The sequence below is a fragment of the Saccopteryx leptura genome, chromosome 1 (assembly GCF_036850995.1).
Source record: "Saccopteryx leptura isolate mSacLep1 chromosome 1, mSacLep1_pri_phased_curated, whole genome shotgun sequence".
Classification (NCBI taxonomy): Eukaryota; Metazoa; Chordata; class Mammalia; order Chiroptera; family Emballonuridae; genus Saccopteryx; species Saccopteryx leptura.
Genome location: NC_089503.1, coordinates 313152547 through 313169243, shown reverse-complemented (window position 1 = coordinate 313169243; position 16697 = coordinate 313152547). Strand labels below are relative to the sequence as shown.

The 16697-nt window shown below is 49.2% G+C and overlaps 1 protein-coding gene across 3 annotated transcripts in view; it reads right to left on the bottom strand.

Moving 5' to 3' along the window:
* The window catches only part of ZC3H7B (zinc finger CCCH-type containing 7B), a 176864-nt gene that overhangs the window by 42180 nt on the left and 117987 nt on the right, over positions 1 to 16697 (bottom strand). The window contains exon 1 of one of the 3 annotated variants that reach the window (XM_066358513.1): positions 10646 to 10951. The exons of the other annotated variants lie outside the window; for them this stretch is intronic. The gene's annotated coding sequence lies outside the window, so the exon portion shown is untranslated. Of the gene's footprint in view, positions 1 to 10645; positions 10952 to 16697 lie in introns of those variants that run through there. 3 annotated transcript variants of the gene reach the window in all.

Here is a 16697-nt window from a genome sequence, read left to right as displayed (position 1 = left end):
TCCCAGGCTTCAGCAACTTGCACTTTGTTTACTTTTAACTGGCCACCTCCACAGAAACCAAAGTTCAGGAAACTGCCCCCAGGACTCCCCACTGCCTCCCCCAACCAAACTAAGAGTCAGCAGCATAACACTACTGCCTGCAGTGTCCTGGTTACAAAGAGCTTTAACTTCCATCATCTTATATTAGGCTCCCAACACCCTGGGGCCAAACTGCACAGGAAGGTCCAGAACCCACCTCTGTCTCCAGGGGCCCAGGCTCCTGCTCCATCTCTACCAGCCAGCTATGGTGATAAAGTGAGATGTTTAAATACTTTTTTTTAAAGTACAAAAATAACAGAAGCTCATTGTACAACCCTTGGGAAGTATGGGCAAATATAATAAAACAAAACAGAAAAAAACAGAAAACACCCAGAGTCCCATAGTTCAGAGTGACCGCTTAGCATTGTGGAGTGTTTCTTTCTTTCTATTTTTTAAAATTTTATTTATTCATTTTAGGGAGAGGGAAGAGAGAATGAGAGAGGGAGACAGAAAGAGAGAAGGGGGAGAGGAGCAGGAAGAATCAACTTCCACATGTGCCTTAACCGGGCAAGCCCAGAGGATTCAAACCAGCAGCAACCTTAGTGTTCTAGGTCAATGCCTTATCCACTGCTCCACAACACGTCGGGCCATGTTTCTTTCTTTTGAACAACTGAGAAGTCATCATTGCTGCTCACGAGAGCTCAGAGATCCTTTTGATTGTACTGCCCGGACATCAAGAGAATTTTGCGAGCTACTCTGCCTGCTTCATTGCCTGAAGACAGGGAGGCAGGCTGGGCCGGTGCAAGGAGCCGAGCCATGCAGGTTGCCAGACCTGGGTTCCAGTCCCAGCACTGTCCCACAGTGCCTTTTGGGCACCTCTCTGAGCTTCAGTTTTTGTCACTTGCAATATGAGGCTAATGATCTGCACCTTGCAAGACAATCTGCAGAGTTACATAGTGTGCACCTCACAGAGAAGGTCATAGATTTGTGTTTCTGCTGAGCTGGGCACTGTTCAAGAGCACCTGGCAACTTAAAAAATTAGCCTGAAAGTACTTTCCAATCAGTCCACACCAATTTCTTTGCAGTTTCTGTGTAGGCTACTCTTTTTTGGCAAGGGCTGTTCTGGAACATGCTGCTACTACTGTTCATTTATTCAACAAATATCCACAGAACACCTTCGTGAGCAAGGGCTTCTGCCAGATGCTGGGGAGCAAGGTTAATCAAGTCCCTGGCCTTGTGGAGTTTGTGTTCCAGGTGTGGGAAGACAAAGTAACAGGTCAGTGTTAAATGCACAAGACAAGTAAAGATACAGATAAAAGTTACAAAGAAACTAAAATAGGAAACATGGCAGGGAGTGATGGGTGTGGGCTGGGAGTTTAGTGAAGACCCTTCTGAGGAGGTGGCATTTATTTATTTATTTATTTATGTTGGTTTTTAAAAAGTTTTTTATTTTAATTTTAGAGATAGAGAATACAGAGAGAAAGACATCAATTTGCTTTTCCACTTATTTATGCATTCATTCGTTGATTCTTTTTTTTTTTTTTTTTTTTTTTACAGAGACAGAGAGGGTCAGAGAGAGGGATAGATAGGGACAGACTGACAGGAATGGAGACAGATGAAAAGCACCAACCATCAGTCTTTCGTTGCGACACCTTAGTTGTTCATTGATTGCTTTCTCATATGTGCCTTGACCGTGGGCCTACAGCAGACCAAGGAACCCCTTGCTCAAGCCAGGGACCTTGGATCCAAGCTGGTGAGCTTTGTTCAAACCAGATAAGCCCACGCTCAAGCTGGCGACCTCAGAGTCTCGAACCTGGGTCCTCTGTGTCCCAGTCCGACGCTCTATCCTCTGTGCCACCGCCTGGTCAGGCTCATTGGTTGATTCTTTGTACATGCTCTGACTCAGGATCAAACCCGCAACCTTGGTGTACAGAACAACGCTCTAACCAACTGAGCCACCTGGCTAAGGCAGGAGGTGGCATTTAAAAGACAAAAGAAGAAGCCAGCCATGGCAACATGGGAGGTGGGTAAGCGTGCACTTGACAGAGGTGGGAATGAGCTTAGAATTTTCAAGGAAAAGGCAAAAGTCCAGTGTGAGGCCCTGGCCGGTTGGCTCAGTGGTAGAGTGTTGGCCTGGCATGCAGGAGTCCCAGGTTCGATTCCCGGCCAGGGCACACAGGAGAAGCGCCCATCTGCTTCTCCACCCCTCCCCCTCTCCTTCCTCTCTGTCTCTCTCTTCCCCTCCCGCAGCCAAGGCTCCATTGGAGCAAAGTTGGCCTGGGCGCTGTCAGGCACTAGAATGGCTCTGGTTGCAACAGAGCAATGCCCCAGATGGGCAGAGCATCGCCCCCTGGTGGGCATGCCGGGTGGATCCTGGTCGGGCACATGCGGGAGTCTGTCTGACTGCCTCCCCGTTTCCAACTTCAGAAAAATGCAGGGAAAGAAAAAGAAAAAAAAGGAAAAAAAGGCCAGTGTGACTGCACTGGAGAGTGGAGAGAAGACAAGTCAAGTAGGAAGCAAGGTGCACGGGGCAGGCTCAGGCTGGTCTGAGAGCTACACGCAGGCCATGCCGGAGAGACAGCCTGTGTCAGGAAACCACTGGAAGGTGTTTAGCAGAGGACAGATAGGGTCTCGCTTAAATCTTGAGAAGATCACTCTGGCTGCTGCATTGAGGATGGATCACAAGAAGGGAAGCTGAAAAATTAGCTGGGAGGCTACTTGACCCAGGTCTGGATCAGGAGGGCAGTGGAGACAATTCAGGAACATTCTGGAGATTATTCAACGCTCATGGCAACCACAACCATGCCCTATAAAGGCAATGGGTGGTCTTTATAGCTTTCAAAATTCCTTTATTTGGGACTCACAGCAAACCTGAGGCAGACAGGGCTGAATCAGCAAGGCCATTTTCCAGAACAGATGATTGAGGCCGGACTGATGAAAGGATTGTGCCCCAGATCACATAGCTGGCACATGCTGGAGCTGGGAATGAAACTCAGGACTTTGGACTCCCTGCTCTGCATTCCTGTGTCTGCAGAGAGGGAAGGGCATGACATAGAATGCTGTGGGGAGTAAGAGCAAATGAACCTCTGAAAACCCCAGAAGGGTCACAGCCTCGACCCGCCTTGCAGCCTTCACAGGAAGTGTTCTGTGGCTGCTCGCTGGCTGACCCCGGCTCCTCAGAAGACATGGCTCTTGGTCTCAGAGAATCTAACACACCTTCCTGAGTCACAGCATGAACAGGGTAGGAAGAGCTGAAGAGTGTTTGACTCTTTTTTTTTTCTGAAAAAGAGGAACATCTCTTACCTCGAAGGATTGTCATGAGGATTAATGAGGGACTGTGGGCAAACACATAACACAAATGTTAGATAATTAGGATTTCCAGACAGATAAGAGCTCCATGGAGACCAAAATAACATGAAAGCATCACTACTACACGGCAGCTAAGACCTTGGACTCAGGAGCCTATTGGGCCTGGCTCCCTCTGACCTCCTGCTCCACCACAGCATGTGATCTCGTAACCTCAGTCTCCTCATTTGAAAGATGGTGCTTCTAATAATCATTCCTGCTTCCACAAGTTGTTAGAATTCAATAAAAGAAGACAAAGAAAGTGCCAAGCACAGAGCTAGCACACAACTGTTAAATATGTGGTGGCTGCTGTTACCACTGCCACTGTTACCATCAAGCCAGTAGCTCAGTCTCTGACGCAGGGCTCAGGAGTCTCTGCTGACCAGAAGTCAACTGTAGATGGGTTCTGATTTAGAAATGCTGCTGCCCCTTTTCTGGGCCTCCACAGCCTAATGGGCAACAGCACTAACGCGCCTGCAGAAGCCATCAGACGCTCCCAAAGCAGCAGACTAACCAGGGGAAATAAATAAGGTGGGATGCAGCCCTGTAGCTGGTGATGACAGGGAAAGGAAAACGAGCCTGTTGTCTATGGGCCATTAAATGTGATGAAAAGAGCTGGCTTCTGTGAAGGCTCCTGGGAGCTGACACAAAGCTGTCACCTCATCAACCCAGGCTGAGGCTCCAGCTTCAGGTTACAGCCCAACTTCCTCAGCAGTACCTCCACCTTCTGCTGTCTGAAAACGACCACCACTGGCCCCATCAGTTCCCTCTCCTTCTCAGCCATACCTAGGCCCACACTGGGCTCACTCAAGGGCCAGACTCCCTAGGTTTGCTCTTTAGTTCTGCCTCTTACACAATGCTACTTAACCTCTCTATGCCACAGTTTCTTTATCTATAATATAGGGATAATTATAGTGCCTACTTACAGGGTTATTATAAAGATTAAATAAGCAAATCTAGGTAAAAGCATTCACATAGAGCCTGACCATTAGGTAATTGCTGGATCGGTGTTTTTAAATTATTAAAAATTTATATACCCCTGGCCCTGGCCGGTTGGCTAAGTGATAGAGCATTGGCCTGGAGTGTGGATCGCCTGGGTTCGATTCCTGGCCAGAGCACACAGGAGAAGTACCCATCTGCTTCTTCAACCTCCCCATCTCATTTCTCTCTCTCTCTCCATCTCTCTATCTTCTCCTCCCCTCCTGCAGTCAAGGCTCTATTAGAGTGAGTTGGCCCTGGGTGCTGAGGATGGCTCCATGTCCTCCACCTCAGGAAAAAAATGGCTTCAGTTGCAACAAGGGCCCCAGATGTGCAAATCATCACCCCCTAGTGGGCTTGCTGGGTGGATCCCAGTCTGGGTGCATGCTGGAGTCTGCCTGCCTCCCCTCCTCTCACTAAATAAAAGAAATAAAAGTTAAAAAAATTTTGGCCCTGGCCGGTTGGCTCAGCGGTAGTGTCGGCCTGGCGTGCGGGGGACCCGGGTTCGATTCCCGGCCAGGGCACATAGGAGAAGCGCCCATTTGCTTCTCCGCCCCCCAGCCCCCCTCCTTCCTCTCTGTCTCTCTCTTCCCCTCCCGCAGCCAAGGCTCCATTGGAGCAAGGATGGCCCGGGCGCTGGGGATGGCTCCTTGGCCTCTGCCCCAAGCGCTAGAGTGGCTCTGGTCGCGGCAGAGCGACGCCCCGGAGGGGCAGAGCATCGCCCCCTGGTGGGCAGAGCGGTCGTCCCTGGTGGGCGTGCCGGGTGGATCCCGGTTGGGCGCATGCGGGAGTCTGTCTGACTGTCTCTCCCTGTTTCCAGCTTCAGAAAAATACAAAAAAAAAAAAAAGAAAAAAGAAAAATAAAACTTAAAAAAAAAAAAAAAGTTAAAAAAATTTAAAAAATTTACATACCCCTCTAATTCCTCTCACGTGAGTCTCCTGTCCTGATCCCCTGGCACTGCGCTTCTCCTATAGGTGACCATCAAATCATCAAATGTCAGTGCTTGTTTCCAGAAAGGAAAACGTAGGCACAGAGAACCCAAAGGAGCTCAATGGCAGAGCCAGACCTTGAACCTGAACTCAAACCTACTGTCTACACTGTGGCTGCACCAGATGATCAGCCTGTCCCTTCTTTACATGGCCCTACCTTTGTCTGTCTCAGTGCATCTCTTTAGAATGCCCTTCCTATGGCCTTTCTCAAGCCATCTTTCAAATATTCAAATGGCACTTCTTCCAGGAAGAACTTCCACCCCCAGACAAAATAAACCTTCCCCCTTTCCAGTGCATAATTCACTTTGACAACACAATAGCTGAACATGTCCTCCTGGCACCTCCACTGGGGCCTGAGGTATAGGGGGTAAATCAGACCCAGTTCCTGTCCTTGGGCAGCTGAAGTTAATCATCCATATCTTTCTCCTGTCCAAGCTACAAGATCTTCCAAGGTATCTGGCCAGGCACTAAGGAATTGAATTTATATCTCCATGCTCAGGGCCCACTCTTCCTTCCACAGCCATTCTGCCTTCTCATCACTTACAGAAATCTCTGAGAGTACTTTTACTGGGTCAGCCCCTACAGACCCTGGGTTATAGGGCTATTTTTTTTTTTTAATTCAGAGAGAGAGAGAGAGAGAGAGAGGAAGGGAGAGAGATGAGAAGCATCAACTCATAGTTGCGGCACTTTGTTTCTCATACGTGCCTTGACCAGGGGGCTCCAGCTGCGCCAGTGATCCCTTGCTCAAGCCAGTGACCTTTGGTCTCAAGCCAGCAACCATGGGGTCATGTTTATGATCCCAGGCTCAAGCCAGCCACCCTGCGCTCAAGCTGACAACCTTGGGGTTTTGAACCTAGGTCCTCAGTGTCCCAGGTCCATACTCTATCCACTGTGCCACCGCCTGGTCAGGTTATAGAGCTATTTTAGTAAAGCTCCCTCACCTTGGGGAACCTGCTGACCTTTCAGCTTAAGCCCCAACCCTTGTTACATTTGCCAGTTCAGATTGTCCTGGTCTGTTTTTGTCTACATAACTAAGATGAAGGTGGTCCAATTAGATGTCACCAATTGGAGGTGACATCAATTCCAATGCATCACACTTAACAGTCACACAGGTATGGGTTCAAATCAAACTGGGTGACCTTGGACCAGCCACATAAATCCCGTGTTTCTCGTGTCTTCAATTATGAAATGGAGATTAATAACGCCTACCCTCCATGGAGCCACTGTAAGAATTAGAGAAAACACATGTCAACCTCCCAGTGCATAGGCAATTGTAGAGATCCCAGAAATCAACTCCTCCTCTTAATGGGGCCAAGCCTTCCTATCCTTCCAAGCTCAAGCTCCACTTCCTGGAGGAAGCCTCCCCTATCTTTTCCAGGTTACCCCAGGAGCCCTCTCTTCTCTCCATTCCCACTGCACTGACCCCAGTTTTGAGCATTTCCTTCTTACCTTGATTCACTAGAGTTAATGTTCTCTATCCAGGCAGATTCAAAGTGACAAACTCAACCTTAAGCCTGTCCCAGAGCACCTCATCATGCTCACAAGAGGCACCTGAAAAGTAACTTGCTAAGTTAAAGTTAGCCCAGGACTCCGGGAAAGGGTGAAGATTCAGAGTCAGAATACCAGCTGGGAATTCTAAGTCCTCTATGTCAGTGGTCCCCAACCTTTTTTGGGCCACAGACCGGTTTAATGTCAGAAAACATTTTCATGGACCGGCCTTTAGAGTGGGACAGATAAATGTATCACGTGACCGAGACAAGCATCAAGAGTGAGTCTTAGACAGATGTAACAGAGGGAATCTGGTTGTTTTTAAAAATAAAACATCGTGGCCCTGGCCAGTTGGCTCAGTGGTGGAGCATCGGCCTGGCGTGCAGAGGTCCCAGGTTCGATTCCCGGCCGGGGCACACAGGAGAGGCGCCCATCTGCTTCTCCACCCCTCCCCCTCTCCTTCCTCTCTGTCTCTCTCTTCCCCTCCCGCAGCCAAGGCTCCATTGGAGCAAGGATGGCCCGGGCGCTGGGGATGGCTCCTTGGCCTCTGCCCCAGGTGCTGGAGTGGCTCTGTTCGCAACAGAACGGCGCCCGGGAGGGGCAGAGTGTCGCCCCCTGGTGGGTGTGCCGGGTGGATCCCGGTCGGGCACATGCCGGAGTCTGTCTGACTGTCTCTCCCCGTTTCCAGCTTCAGAAAAATACAAAAAAAAAAATAATAATAATAATAAAAAAATAAGATAAAAAAATAAAATAAGATATTTAAGTTCAGACTTAAATATAAATAAAACAGAAATAATGTAAGTTATTTATTTTTTCTCTGTGGACCAGTACCAAATGGCCCATGGACCGGTACCAGTCCGCAGCCCAGGGATTGGGGACCACTGCTCTATGTGACTTTCCATTGAGATATTCTATTCTTGAAGCCTCAGGTTTCTTATCTGGAAAATGAAGATTGAAAAATGTCTACCTGACATGGGTTCAGTGGAGGACAAATGACCCAACATATGTGAAAGCCCTTTTGTTATACACTAAAAAATGTGCTACTAGCCTGACCAGACAGTGGTGCAGTGGATAGAGCGTCGGACTGGGATGCAGAAGACCCAGGTTCGAGACCCCAAGGTCGCCAGCTTGAGCGCAGGCTCATCTGGTTTGAGCAAAGCTCACCAGCTTGGACCCAAAGTCGCTGGCTTGAGTAAGGGGTTCCTCGGTCTGCTGTAGCCCCATGGTCAAGGCACATATGAGAAAGCAATCAATGAACAACTAAGGTGTCTCAATGAAAAACTAATGATTTATGCTTCTCATCTCTCTCCATTTCTGTCTGTCTGTCCCTATCTATCCCTCTCTCTGTCTCTAAAAAAAAAAAAAAAGTGCTACTTAAGGAAATACAGTGTGTCTGTAAAGTCATGGTGCATTCTTGACCAGTCACAGGAAAGCAACAAAAGACTAAAGAAATGTGAAATCTGTACCAAATAAAAGGAAAACTCTCCCAATTTCATACCTATTCAGTGCAGTTCGATGTGGGCTCACACACAGATTTTTTTAGGGCTCCTTAGGTAGCTATCCTATATAGCCTCTACAAACTCGTCACTGACTGATGGCCTACCAGAACGGGGTTTCTCCACCAAACTGCCAGTTTCCTTCAACTGCTTATCCCATCGAGTAATGTTATTCCTATGTGGTGGTGCTTCATTATAAACGTGCCAATATTCACAATGCACTTCGGTCACGGATTCAAATTTAGCGAGCCACAGAACACACTGAACTTTCCTCTGAACCGTCCACATCTCAACTGGCATGGCCGTGGGCTGCTCTGCTGTATACACAGTGTTACGTCATCATCTGCGCATGCATACATGCTGCCACATTGTCCTACAGAAACTGGGAGGGTTTTCCTTTTATTTGGTGCAGATTTCACATTTCTATCGTCTTTTGTTGCTTTCCTGTGACCGGTCAAAAGTGCACCATGACTTTACGGACACACTGTATTATTTCCAGACTCTCACATCCAAACCTACTGACACTTCAACTTTCCAATACCTGAGACTCAAGAGACTAGCACATCCCACAGATCTCCTTAGCTGCCAAAATCCACATTCTTTTTTTAAAAAGATTTTATTTATTTTAGAGAGGAGAGAAGGAGGAGAGAGAGAGAGAGAAGAGGGGAGGAACAGGAAGCATCATCTCCCATATGTGCCTTGACAGGGCAATCCCAGGGTTTCAAACTGGCAACCTCAGTGTTCCAGGTTGACGCTTTATCCACTGCGCCACCACAGGTCAGGCACAAAATCCACATTCTTAAATGCCCATCAGAAACAAGAAGCCAACAGCCTAGCATTCACAGCATCCATGGGACAGAAACCCCATCTCAGCTTAGGGATCACAAAATCTCTCTCCCATCCTCAGACGAACATCCTCAGATTCCACCTTCCAAGCTTAAGGCACCCCCACACCTCAAACCTGCTTCCAACTGCCTTTGGCAGGACATCATTCCTATAGGAAGTGAAAATGGAGAAAGACAACACTGTGGGTATGGTTGTATGTAGGGAGAAAGGAGGGGAAGTGTTGGTAGTAAAACTGAAGATTCCGCTGGAATTTTGCTTCCAACAGTTGTTCAATGTACTATAATTATCGCATTCCTGTGAAAATTCAAGGATCTACATTCTGCTATTTTCATGAGACTCGATAGATTACAAGCACTGAGGAAAATGGTAAGAAGTTGGGGTTCCAAGTCTGGTACCTGGGAACCAAAGTCCTAGTGAACAACCCCAGAAGAATGAAATCCCTGACAAAACTGCTGTGGACCCCAGTCCCCCACCCCTGCCCAGCCCCCATCCAGGGCCCCAGCTCTAGTCCTCCCCACTAATGTCATGTTGTCACCAGAGCCATCAGGATCTGTCAGTGAATCGTTCCTACATGATTTCCTCCCCCCCCCCCCCGGAAAACTGCTTCGTCTGTGTTAAAGACCCCCCAACCAGGCACCTATAGATACCCGAGCTAGGCAGATTTTAAGGTGAAATAAATAAAAGGAGCATGCCTAGAGGGGACCCCGAGGCCCACTGAGGACCAGAGAAGGGTCTGAGGCTGGGGTCGGCTACTCGCGGGCACCTATCTCCCGGGGGCGCTCCCCCAGGCACTGGAGAGGGCCCCGTAGCTCCCTCGCGACCCCTTCCCACCGCGGCGACCGGCTCCTCTCAGGCCTCCAAGCCCAGGAACGGATAGCACGACCGGAAATGCCCCCCACCCAGACCGCGCCCCCCTTTTCTGTAGCCCCCGCCCCCCAGAGCGCAGGCCTGAGATCCCCGGGCTCGCGTGGCCGCCGCAGCCGGCATGGGCGGCCTGTTAGCGGCCGCGGTCCCCGGCCCTCGCTGCGGTCCCTTCAACTCCCTGCGCTGCGCGGCCAAAGCGCACACAAAAGGCAGGGCCCCCTTCGCGGGGGCAGGCAAAGCATCCGCGCCCCTCAAACTCGGATCGCGGAGAGGACAGCACCCCCGGAAGAAAATTCCAGGGCACACCTACCCCCCCGGAGCTGTAGAGGCGGCCCAACCACCCAGCGGCAGGTGCCCCCGGCCGCACAATAACTTTGAAACTTTGGGGGAAGGCATGGGGATCGGGAGGGGGAGCCCCGAAAAGGAGGAAATGGGAGAGGGGGCATTGCTTTAGCCTCCAAAGGTACTTTCCAGATGGCCCCGCGCAGCTTCGGCCTGGCTCGGACTCCCCCACCCGCTCCAGCCCGCGGCCCCGGACCCCGCGCCCTCCTGCCGGCCGCCAGGACGCGGTCGGGCCCCGGCCTCTGCCCCGCAGGGCGCGGGCCGCGCGCTGCACTCACCTCGGCCGGGCTGCGCTCCCCGCTGGCCTGCGCCGAGCCCGATAAATGGTATGCTATGACTAGAGGTATGATTACGTTATTATTATTAGTAATAATAAGAGTAAATGCTATTTAATTACGGGCGGCCGCATCCTGCTCCCGGCGCCGCCGCCCCGGCAGCTCCGTCCATATGGCTCCGGAGCGCTGCACTTTCATTTCCAGCCGCTCGGCCGGCCGCTCGCGGCAGCACCCGCTGGAGGCCGCGTCGGGATCTCTGCGGCTCTTCCTCCTCGGGTCCTAGCGCGGCTCCACTGCTAAGCGCCAGTGGGCGGCGCGGGGCGCACCTGGGGGCCCGGGGGGCGGGGAAGTCCGGCTGCCCCCTGGAAAGCTCATGCCTGGAATTCACCTTTACTTTCTTTTAAGTGTCCTTTCCTTTTAGGGCATTTTCTTCGGGCAACTCCGCATTTCTGGGCGCATGCAGGTTCGACTCAGCGCCTCCGCCCTTACCGGTCTGTGTAAAAAGCCCCCGGGTTTCCAAGAGCTTTCATTGAAAGCTTCCTAAAATCCTAGCTGCGTTGTGTTCTTTTCACGGATGAGGACCGGAAGGAGACTCAGAGAGGCTGGTGTTTTATGTATGGGATCTTTCCCCGAAATGATTTGAGGCTGCTTAAAAGACCCAAAACGTACGGAGAGATTACTAAAGGAGACCAGATGTAGGCATCTAGGCACTGCAGTGGAGCTGGCCAGGACCAGGCTGGATTTGAACCCAGAGTTTGGGATTCCACATACAGTGTCATCCCACCGTACCGCTCCCTCCACCACTCAGATTTCCCCTCTTCACTTTACACACAAACACATATGTATGTATATGTGTGTATATAGCTGCTACACACACATATATGTTATTGAGGATCAGCTGTGAGCCTGGCAGACTTCATTTTTACAAATGTTATCCCTTCCACAAACATATGTGCCAGACACAATCTTAGGAACTGGAGATACATTGTTGAGACAAATTTGAAACACTGTGGTAAATGCTAGGAGGAATGAGAAACATGTTCTTTGCTTATTTAATTCTCACAATAATGTTGGAAGGTTGGTTTTAGCATGCTCATTTTGCAGATGGAAAACTGAGGCTTAAGGTTGTGATTTGTCCAATGTGGCAACCCTGACTCCTGAGCCTGTGCGTTTTACACCGCTTCTTACACTTGCCACTATGTGCTTAAAGCAGGGGTTGGGAACCTTTTTGGCTGAGAGAGCCCTGAATGCCACATATTTTTTTTGTGTATTTTTTTTTTCTGAAGTTGGAAACAGGGGAGGCAGTCAGACAAACTCCCGCATGCAACCGACCAGGATCCACCCGCATGCCCACCAGGGGGCGATGCTTTGCCCATCTGGGGCATTGCTCTCTTGCAACCAGGGCCATTCTAGCACCTGAGGCAGAGGCCATGGAGCCATCCTCAGCGCCCAGGCCAACTTTGCTCCAATGGAGCCTTGGCTGCGGGAGGGGAAGAGAGAGACAGAGAGGAAGGAGAGGGGGAGGGGTGGAGAAGCAGATGGGCGCCTCTCCTGTGTGCCCTGGCCAGGAATCAAACCCAGGACTCCTGCACACCAGGCCGATGCTCTACCACTGAGCAAACCGGCCAGGGCCACATATTTTAAAATGTAATTCCGTGAGAGCCATACAACAACCCGTGTACGTTACGCATTATCCAATAAAAATTTGGTGTTGTCCCGGAGGACAGCTGTGATTGGCTCCAGCCACTGGCAACAGTGAACATGAGTGGTAGGAAATGAATGGATTGTAATACATGAGAGTGTTTTATATTTTTAACATTATTTTTTTTATTAAAGATCTGTCTGCAAGCCAGATGCAGCCATCAAAAGAACCACATCTGGCTCGCGAGCCATAGGTTCCCAACCCCTGGCTTAAAGGGAGTCTTGAAAGGGGAAAACTGCACCTGCACCATTAGAAGTTCTCAAACTTTCCCCTCTGCGGATTCTGTCTCTCTCCTTAATACTTGAAGATTAATGAACAAAAACAGTGGTCTCTGGCATGAAGAAGGTGAATGTTTATGTCCAGAAATGAAAAGCAGAGTGCTGCGGCCCTTGAACTCACTGCAGGGTGGGCTTGTTTAAAATGAAGACACTGGCTTGAGCGTGGTATCATAGACATGACCCCATGGTCACTGGCTTGAGCCCAAAGGTCGTTGGCTTGAACAAGGGGTCACTCTGCTGTAGCCTCTGCTCAAGGTACATATGAGAAAGCAATCAATGAACAACTAAGGAGACACAACAAAGAATTGATGCTTCTCATCTCTCTCCCTTCCTGTCTGTCTGTCCCTGTCTCTCTCGCTAAAATAAGTAAGTAAATAAATAAATAGAATAAAATAAAGACCTCTAATCCCTGTCTGTCAGGGACCAAAGAATCAACAGGGTCTTTAGAGTTTGGATTTCAGGGGCACAGAGGTGTGGGGAACTGGCTTAAGCTGACAGTCTGCCCAACCCCCCACCTTGTTTGCTGATTAAGTTGCAAAAGGCTGAGCCCTTGCCCACACCTCCATGTATTTGCTCATCCTACCCCCCATGTTTCCTGGAAAGACTGAAGGCAAATTTCTTCTATGTGTAAAATTAGGATGTTTATGTATGGTGGGGGTTTTCTTCACTTGGTAGAATTCTTGGGTTGCCTTGGAAACTGTAATCAGAAAAGTCATTGATTTGCTAATAGCCCACTTTGCCCTATAAAATAAAGGAAGATGCAGGTTTTTGGGCATGACCTGTTTCTACTAGGGTGATCTGTTTCTGCTAGCAGTAATTGCAGAGCCCTCCCGACCCCATCTTTTAATTCTTTAAGTCTATTTTCTTTTCTTTTTTTTTGTATTATTCTGAAGCTGGAAACGGGGAGGCAGTCAGACAGACTCCCGCAGGAGCCGACCGGGATCCACCCGGCATGCCCACCAGGGGATGATGCTCTGCCCATCCGGGGCGTGGCTCTGTCACGACCAGAGCCACTCTAGCGCCTGGGGCAGAGGCCAAGGAGCCATCCCCAGCTCCCGGGCCATCTTTTGCTCCAATGGAGCCTCGGCTGCGGGAGGGGAAGAGAGATAGAGAGGAAGGAGAGGGGGAGGGGTGGAGAAGCAGATGGGTGCTTCTCCTGTGTGCCCTGGTCAGGAATCGAACCCAGGACTTCTGCACGCCAGGCCAATGCTCTACCACTGAGCCAACCGGCCAGGGCCAAAGTCTGTTTTCTTAATTCTGCACCGTTCTTACTCAGGACCTGAAAATACTAGTCGCGCTAGTTCGCAACACCTCTCTCTCTTAAATTAATTAATTAAGATCTCTAATCCCCCTCCCTCACCCTAGAGATTCTGACTCAGTCTTAGTATTTCTGACAAGCTAAACCTTGGGGATTCTAATGTTCAATGGGAGATGGACCCTTGAGTCACCTGCAATAGAAACAAGACCATAGGCTAGAGGCAGTCAGAGGCTAAGCCTGCCAATACAGGGAAGCTGGGTGGTATGGTAGAGATGTCACTGAGTGGCATTAGAAAGACCAAGATCGCCTGACCTGTGGTGGTGCAGTGGATAAAACGTCAACCTGGAAACGCTGAGGTTGCCGGTTCAAAACCCTGGGCTTGCCTGACCTGTGGTGGCGCAGTGGGATAAAGCGTCGACCTGGAACACTGAGGTTGCCGGTTCGAAACCTTGGGCTTGCCTGGTCAAGGCACATATGGGAGTTGATGCTTCCTGCTCCTCCCCCTTCTCTCTCTCTCTCTTTCTCTCTCTCTCACTCCTCTCTCTCTAAAAATCAATAAATAAAATATTTAAAAAAAAAATTCTCAAAACCCTGGGCTTGCCTGGTCAAGGCACATATGGGAGTTGATGCTTCCTGCTCCTCCCTCCTTCTCTCTCTCTCTCTCTCTCTCCCCTCTCTATAATGAATAAATAAAATATTAAAAAAAGAAATACCAAGATCTATTGGAGTCCCAGCTCTGCCTCTTACGAGCTGTGTGAGCCACGGCAATCTCACAGCATCAGTTTCCTCATTTGTAAAGTAAGGATAAGGATACCTAATCAACATAAACTTTGTTTCAAGGATAACAGTGAAATTATACCTGTAAAGAACACAGTACAGTGCTCGGCTCGTGCAGGGGATGAATAAATGTTCATTTCCATACCCACTGTGCACTTTACAGTGAAACACTTGACAACTTTATTACACTCCCATTTTATGGATAAAGATTTGGAGCTTAGTTAGATGACTGCGTTTTACTGTAAATGAATTAGCTGGTGAATGGTGTGGTCATTCCACTATCCCAGGGCCAGTGGAATAACACATATCTTTAAATGAGGATTTATCATCATTCAAGAGGGAATTCAGCTGAACACCAGCCCCTTGTCTCTTCAATTTGGTGCCAACTACCTGAGACAGTAAATGGGCCTTTATAAGACCCCATCCAGAGGTGGTGGTGCTTTGGAGAGAAAATCCTCAAGGCTAGCACCAGCAGGTTGTTTTCAGGGAAACCCCAATGCCCCAATGTCCTTGGGCAGCAGTGTTACACATCCCCACATTAAAGGTAAAATAGCAGTAACAGCACCACTTCTTTTTTTTTTAAAGATTTTATTTTATTGCCTGACCAGGCAGTAGCGCAGTGGATAGAGCGTCGGACTGGGATGCGGAGGACCCAGGTTCGAGACCTCGAGGTCGCCAGCTTGAGCGCGGGCTCATCTGGTTTGAGCAAAATCCCACCAGCTTGAACCCAAGGTCGCTGGCTCCAGCAAGGGGTTACTCGGTCTGCTGAAGGCCCGCAGTCAAGGCACATATGAGAAAGCAATCAATGAACAACTAAGGTCGCAATGCGCAACGAAAAACTAATGATTGATGCTTCTCATCTCTCTCCATTCCTGTCTGTCTGTCCCTATTTGTCCTTTTCTCTGACTCACTGTCTCTGTAAAAAAATAAATTAAAAAAAAAAGATTTTATTTTATTGATTTGGGAGGGATGGTGAGAAGTATTGACTCATAGTTGCTTCACTTTAGTTGCTCATTGTTTGCTTGTTCCTTGTCATAAGTGCTTTGACTGGGTTTCGAACCAGAACCTCAGCACTCCTGGTCAACACTCTATCCACTGTGCTGCTACAGGTCAGGCAACCACCACTTTTTATTTACCATAAGCCAAGCACTTTGCACATGTTGATTCTTTTTACTTATTATTTTATTAAAATATTTTACTTATTGGTTTTAGAGAGAGAAGAGAGAGAGAAAGACGGGGTGAGAGGAGTGGGAAGCATCATCAACTCACAGTTGCTTCTCATATGTGCTTTGACCGGGAAAGGCCAGGATTTTGAACCAGCAACCTCAGTGTTCCAGGTCAATGCTTTATCCACTGCGCCACCACAGATCAGGCTGCACATGTTGCTTCTTTACCCACCCCCAAGCACGGTAAGGTAGGGGTTGTTTTTGTATGTTTTCAGGTGAAGAAACAGATACAAAGTAGGAAGTGACTTGGTCGAGATCACACAGCTAAAAAAGAGGCTGCAAGACAGAATTCAGTCCCACGCCTGTCCACCTGAAAGGTCTGACCACTGCACTGTGACATGGACATCTTAAATCTGAATGCATCACGCAGGCCTATCACATGAGTGAGTTGCTGGAGAATGGGAGCCAGACACTCATGCTCTGACCTTTGAGAGACTGACAGGTACATGTCATTCATTTATCCTTTCTCCAGTGAGTACCTCCTGCTCCAGACTTAGGTCTGCCACAGCCCAGCCCCAGAAAGGCCTTGTTGTGTCCTGGGCAGGGCCTGAGCACATGGCAACCTAAGCTGCAACCATGTGCAGTGTTTCTTTTTTTTTTTTTTTTTTGTTTTTTTAAATTCATTTTTAGAGAGGAGAGAGAGAGGGAGAGAGAGAGAGAGAGAGACAGAGAGAGACAGAGAGAAAGAAGGGGGAGAAGCTAGAAGCATCAACTCCCATATGTGCCTTGACCAGGCAAACCCAGGGTTTTGAACCGGCGACCTCAGCATTTCCAGGTCGACGCTTTATCCACTGCGCCACCACAGGTCAGGCCA